The sequence below is a fragment of the Equus przewalskii genome, unplaced genomic scaffold, assembly GCF_037783145.1.
Source record: "Equus przewalskii isolate Varuska unplaced genomic scaffold, EquPr2 contig_R1842, whole genome shotgun sequence".
In the NCBI taxonomy this organism is placed as follows: domain Eukaryota; kingdom Metazoa; phylum Chordata; class Mammalia; order Perissodactyla; family Equidae; genus Equus; species Equus przewalskii.
In genome coordinates, this window is record NW_027228442.1 from 1 (window position 1) to 7,452 (window position 7,452).

Here is a 7,452-nt window from a genome sequence, read left to right on the forward strand (position 1 = left end):
TCTGATTGAGTTCACAGAAAAAGTGGGGGATTTCCACATGTGTACAGAATGAGAGCTGCAACACCATTGAGGTTTGTAAGAAAGAATGCAAGACACTTGTGATCCAAGACACTAGAAGCAAGATTCAACAGAGCTGATGGTTCATGCTGACCATGTAGTACTGGGGGTGACAGATGGCCACAAATCGATCATAGGCCATCACGGCCAGGAGATAGATGCCCAGCCCCGAGAAGATTACAAAAAAGTACAGCTGGGTGATGCAACCTGCATAGGTTATGACTTTGCTCTGCATCTGGATGTTCACCAACATCTTTGGGATGGTGGTGGAGGTAAACAGATGTCTACAAATGACAAGTTGGAAAGAAAGAAGTACATGGGTGTGTGGAGGTGGGAGTCAGAGCTGACAGCCAAGATGATGAGCAGGTTTCCAAGCACAGTGATCAGATACATGGAGAGAAAAAGCCCAAATGTGAAGGACTGCAATTCTAATTCCTCTGAAAATCCCAGAAGAAGAAATCCTGAAATCCCTGTTTCATTGCCTGGTTCCATGTGGCTGGATTGACTACCAGGAAAGAGGAAAATGACATTACATATTTCACACAAATGGTATTACTCCCATAGTTGGAATGCTACGATTTCTGTATTTTGCATTTAAAAAATTAATGTCAGTATTTTATGCATGGATTTGTTCTCTTTAAGTGATTCCCTGTTAATCTCTGATTAGGCATTTTTGACCCATTCTCAGTATTTTCCCCAAGAGCTCATGCATTATACTGTTTTACTGAGTATACCTTTCATGCATTTGAGAAATATCTATTAAGTTTTGAACATGTTCCAAGCACTTTACAGGCAATGAGTATAGAGTGCTGAAAGACAGAAGCCACCACAATCTAATGATGGTGAAATAATAAAAACAAATAAAAATAGTATATAATACACCAGATGATGACAAGTACTGTGAAGAAAAGAAAAGCCAGTATAAAGTAGAGAATAGGTAGGAGTTTTATTTTTTCATTGGTGTTCAGTAAACACCAGTAAATAAGGTGACTTTTGAACAGAGAACTCAAGGAAGAGAAGGCAGGAGCCAAGAGCATACCTGGGGAAGTGTGTGCCTGGCAGAGGGAACAACTACTGCAAAGGCCCTGAGGATTATACAACTTCATTTATTTATCAAAAAGAGGAAGCAAGTCTGATAAGGGGAATAATAAAGAAAATGTGATAGAGATGGTTTCATACAATTTTGAAGAGACAGGTGGCCTCTGTGATGGTTAAACTTCAAGACAAAAGGACTCACTCATCCACACTGTATATCCTCATGTGCTTTATAAATCTGGTTGCAAAGTCATCCTGTAAATTGAAATAGATCCCCTCCTTAACACCATCTGTTGAGTTCTGGCCTCTGCATTGTAAGTGTCACCTTGGAATATGTGAGACTGTACCCCTGTTCTGATAATGGCTCACATTCCACAAGGCACACACATACATGTCAGATCAATGTTTCCTGGACTGTGTTCTTACCATGACTTTTTCACCTGCAGCCCCAATAATAAGCTAGAAGTACATATAACTTAAGCTGGCCACATCAATTACTATTACCCTAAATAATGTAGAAACAGTATTTGAAATTCCAATAGTGAGCCCCCTATGGAGAAATAAAACTGAGAATCCAGGTTGGATAAGCTCATTTTCTGCCCTGTAGTTAAAGAAACATAAATAACCTATTCAATAAACAGAGGGAACATATGTGAGAGAGGGAGAGAGACAGTGACAGAAGAGAGAGAGAGAGAGATGGGCATGAGGGGTAAAAAAGATCTAATAGTTCAGATGGTACCTGAGAATTTACAAAGAAGAAAAATTATCCTTGGTTTTGGCAACAATCCAACACTTGTTAGATCTCCTTGATGCCCAGAAAATTGATAAAGGAGTAAACATATTTTTGGCCAGAAGACAAAAGTAGTGATATCTGTATGGTGTCAATCACCTTACAGATTAAATACTCCAAAGAAAAGAAGTTTGATAGGGAATCAATCAACACTTCACAAATGAAAATATGCAAAGAAAAACAAAAGTTGGACATTTTATATATGAAGCAGTAGAAGACTTGTTTCTATATTTATTTGATCAGCTGGATTTTATATGATCTCTTGGGAGGTGAGGCAAGTCACTTGCACTTTTCTTTTCTTTTTTTTTTTAAAGATTGGCACCTGAGCTAACAACTGTTGCCAATCTTCTTTTTTTTTTTAATCTGCTTTATCTTCCAAAAACCCCCTGTACATAGTTGTATATCTTAGTTGCAGGTCCTTCTAGTTGTGGGATGCAGGACGCCACCTCAACGTAGCCTGATGAGCGGTGCCATGTCCGCGCCCAGGATCCGAACCCTGGGCTGCCGCAGTGGAGCACGCGAAGTTAACCACTCGGCCACGGAGCCGGCACCGCACTTTTCTTATGTGCATCTTTTCTTTGTTTTTCTTGATCTTTAGGTTTTAATCTCTTTTTTGACAAATGTAATGGGCATACTCTAGTCCTGATTCTGGCCTTTGTACAACATGCTAAGGCCTCTTCAGACTATACTCTACGAAATTCTGTACATGTCGTGCCAATCCATCCTCTGACTTTGAATAACTGTCTTCGTAAGATTTATGCCTTGGGACCCTATGTCATACACACATTTATGTCATTGTACTGTGACTTCACCTTTCTAATGTAAGTTCCAAATGAGCAAGGCCTCCACTTGAATTTTCTATTGTAGTTTGTCAAAATGGTATATGAATATATGTGCACTTATATAGAAACAAATTTATGAAAATGAAGAGTTATGAAATAAAGGGATTTGCAGAGATAATGAAGCCAGTTAAATAGAGTTGTTTCATACAACTCTATTACACAACATAGAATGGGACATCAAAAACAAATTGAAATGGGACATAAAATAACAGTAATTGAACAATATCAACATGGATCAATAATTCATTTAGCAAAGCCCTTGACATAACAGACTACAACATAAAATGTACTTAGAACTCTCTGGCATGTAGCAGATGCTCTGTTATTATTTATTGAATGAATCAGAAATTATTTCTTAGTACATATGGACATTTAATATATGACAAGGTGTACTTCAGTTTAGATAGTGAAGGTGTATTGTTTCATAAAAGCTGGCATAAATGGCTGTCCGTCTAGAAGAAAATGAAGTGACTGTCTATCTCACACATCTTAAAATATCAGAGGGATTAAAGACCTCAATATAAAGGGAAATAGTACATTTCAGGGGAACATGTAGATAAAAAATAGGTGAACATGTAAAATAAACTACAAATAAAAGCTACAAGTAGGCAAACCCATAATTAAGGCAAGAAAATCTGAAGTAAGAAGATAGAGATTTTTAACTATATAAAATTTAAAACTTTTTATAGACAGTAAATCCAACCAAAAACAATAATCTGTAAAAAATAAAATCAATAAACAATAATCTGTCAAAAATATTTGAAATGCTGCTAACTGTAGAATAATAGAAACATAACTCAAAGACATATAATAATAATAGGTATATAATAATGACCATGGGGATCAAGTATATGAATATTTGCTTAAATTGAATAATAGTCTCAAAAAAAACAAGAAATCTCTTTCACATTCCTCAACCTGTGAGGTCCTCAAGTTTTAAAGATCTCTCACATTGATTGGAGTTGGAATTTCTAAACAGGTAGCAAAATAGAATTCTCTAATTTTGCTGGCAAAAGTGTGAAGTGTTACATGTTGGGAAAACAACCTGAAGACAGCTATAAGTATCAAAATATAGATTTTTTTTAACTCATGATTTCTCACTCTTGGCACTATTTACATTCTGGGCTAGGTCATTCTTTGTTGTGGGGTCTGTCCCGTGCATTGTAGGATGCTGAGGATGCATCCTCAGCCTCTACTGACAGCCCCTCATGTGACGCCAAATATGTCTTTGCCTGTTCCTCAGTGTCCTCTGGATGTTCCTGTCTTTGGGGGAACAATATTGCCTCTGGTGGAGAAGCAGAGTTTTAATATAACAATCTCAAAATACTTTTGTACAATTGTTATAATAGTAATGTATTGAGAGAGAATATGTAAGTGTGAATAGCACAGCCATAACATTTTGCAGACATTTAAATAATTAATTGGCTTTGCACTAATTATTGGATATAGGCCCATGAGCTATTAATGAGTAAGAAGGAAGAGTGGACACAGAAAACAAGATTTCACTAAGACATAAAGAGGATTTATTATGGGCACAAGATGCTACTCATGATTTTGTTAAAAGAGTATGAATATGTATGTGTGCATAGCATAGAAAGATAATTTTAAAAGAAACTAAGAACTTATGGAATAAATATTGTCAAGAGGAATAAAATTAGGTTAAGTGTAGTGGTTTCAAAACAGCTGTATGAGGCAAAATTGAATAAGAATCTAAAACTAACATATATAAACATAAAATAATAATAATTTACTAATATCAACATGGGTTAGTAATTCCAGATTAAATTTCCAAAGACGTGGAAGTAAAAGAATAAAATAGAATGGCTTTTAAACTTTGCAAAGAACAGTATCTAAGTTATAATTTCTTCTTATATAAAGATATGTGGATTCAAATATAGTTATGGAAGTTGAAGTTAACCTTTAATCAAGTGTAAAAACGAATGTCTTTCAGTTGATGGTCAAAGATAATGTGACTCTTAGAAATAGATCTAACTGAAAAAGGGCCAAAGGGAACAAGAGGGAATGAAAAGGATGTAAAAACTAGTTGGTAATATGTATAAAGGGTGACATTAGCATTAAGTGTACAGAAGAAAATTTACTTTGACTTTTGTTTATAGCAAATATTCACAAGTGAAGAATATAAAAGTGAGAGCTAAATACTTTCGGGAAGAAAAATAAAATCTAAAAAAGCAATAGAAAGAACGCAATATGACTGAGTGATAAATTTGACCCCACATTACTAATAAACATGATTCCCCACATATTCATCTATACATAAAATAATTCAATGACAAAGAACAAAATTAGTGAAAAAAACTCTAGTTCCTTGTTTAGAAGAATGCAATCAAAAACAAGTATAAAATCACTCTGACCTCATTTCACAAATGTATAAAGTACTTGTACAATTTAGAATAGAGAAAACAGTTGAATAACTAACCCACAAGTATATTCAGCTCATGCATATGAAATAATTGCAGGGTAAAGTTATTTAGCATGCCCCTTTTTATTTATCAAGTCAAAGCGTTGTTGTTTTTTTTTTTAATGTGAATACCCAGAGGGAAAGAAGATACTATGAAATGAATGTCTTATGAACTGTTGTTGCAAGGAAATATTTGCAAGTAACACATTAGTCTGGGTCTTTCTCATCAATATGAAGACACAGTTGAATATGCCCCATTAAAAAAAAAAAAAAGGAGATGCTCTGACTTCACTGGACATCCTTCCTTGCATGACACCATATTTTCCTACACCCTTTGACTGCAAAACTTCTTGGATATGTTCTATTCTATTGGAGGCACTTTATGCCTTTCCTTCCCTTCTCTAATTGTGGTGTATCACTTAATTGTGAACAATCACCCATGCATTGCTGAGTTCAATACTCATTTCTATTTTTAGCATGATAAATAAATTGATTAATTCGTTAATCAGGTGAGCAAACAACTGTAGCAGTGTCTTGGCTCTGGCCTAGGCTGGTGGCTCTCAACTGACCTCAGGTGTGTGTGCTTGCTTTGATTCTCGCCTTTTCCAACAGTACCCAATGGGCTCTCAGACTCGCCTGGTTAGGAACTCAGAGGAGAAGCTTGCCGAGTGGAAGTCCAAATTCCTCGTGGATGTTTGATGATGGAGATTGAAGCTCTGTCTCTACATAAGGCAGCAGGAAGGAGTCAAGCATTAGTCTCCCAGCCAAACTTAAGATTCCAAAAACAACAACCACTTCCCATCCAGCCCAAGCTTGCAGAAGGGACAAGCAGAGGAGCTATTTACAACTCCCTGTGTCTGCTCATTAGGCACATTTCACTCTTGTTCCTCAAAGCTCGAAGCACTGATTTCCCTGTGGGACATTAGTCTGGACAGAAAGAAATGTTTTCCTGCAGATTCTATGCTCCTAATAGATCAGGTTAGAATCCAGTGAATGCAGTTTTTATTAGTCCCCCCTCATGATCTCTGCCAGATTTCAGAGGTCTAACTTCCCAGCACCTTATCCCAACACTGATTTTAAATTTTCTACAAATTCGGGACTGAGGATTCTGTCTAGATTAGATGCCTTAAATCTTCAACATATTGACTTGTGGTGGAAAATCAGCCTTTAATATCTGTGGAAAATAGCTATTCTCTTCATAAAGAGGGAGAACTTTAGTTTCCTCAATATAAACCTTGGGCACTACACACTTATGTTTCAACACACTTGCCAAAAACAATTAGGAATTTCATACTTTTATCACAAGTTAAGAGCTGTCACATATGAAATATTTGTTAGTTATAAGACATATATTTGTACTTTTTGCACTATAATCTCAGTTAGAATAGGAAAGTAAACAGTATTCCTTGAAGCCTCCAGAAGGAATATACTCTGACAAACATCTTGATTTTAGCCCAGTGAGACCTATTTCGGACTTCTGACCTTCAGAACTGTAAGAGGATAAATGTGTTTGTTTTAAATCACTAGTGTGGTAATTTTTTATTAACATTAGGAATTAAATACAAACATTTACCAAATAACATTTTTTTTTAGGAAACTGAGATTAAGCTTCTTGATGAACTCATTTAGTTTCTCCTGTGCAAAGGTGTTTTGCATAATCTCACTTAAAGTAGAAGAAGAAATGTAGAATCTATTCAGATATATTCAGCCTCTTTAGCTGGTGCAGATTTTCCCTTTGCTTAAGAGAAAGTGTAATTCAGTCTTTGATGACTTTGAGACATTAAGATATGAAAAACAATTCATCATTTAAATTTATGTATAGCATTTTCTTTAAATCTTTCTGTCTAAATTTCTACATCCTTTTAATTTTGTGTTAATTCAAACATTCATTCTTTTCATTTCTATCTTCTCCAACTTTCTCTCATTTCCTTTCAACATAAAATATGACTAGAAATGAACCTGTGTTTGTGTGCATATATTCATTTGAAATATAAATGTGTACAAATGCATACACGTGTGTACACACATACAACTTTATCTTTGAACATATTTTCAGACTCAACAAAATATGTACATATATTTCATTTATATCTTGTAACATACATCTAAAGTTATGTTTACTGTCCCAGATTATCTTCAGAAACAAGGAAGGTGAGGCTCAGGGACATTAAATTTTTAACAATTGCATAAAATACCGTTAAAGTATATTGTGTACTTCTATGAGTGATACACAAATGGAAACATACAGCATCTATTGTAATTTTTGTATGCCTTCTTTCATCAAAGTGTGCTTTTTAAATATATGCAGG

At 35.3% G+C, this 7,452-nt stretch overlaps 1 pseudogene; it reads right to left on the reverse strand.

Moving 5' to 3' along the window:
* Positions 1-4: 4 nt before the first annotated feature.
* LOC139081374 (olfactory receptor-like protein OLF4) lies at positions 5-2,423 on the reverse strand (annotated as a pseudogene).
* Between the last annotated feature and the right edge of the window lie 5,029 nt (positions 2,424-7,452).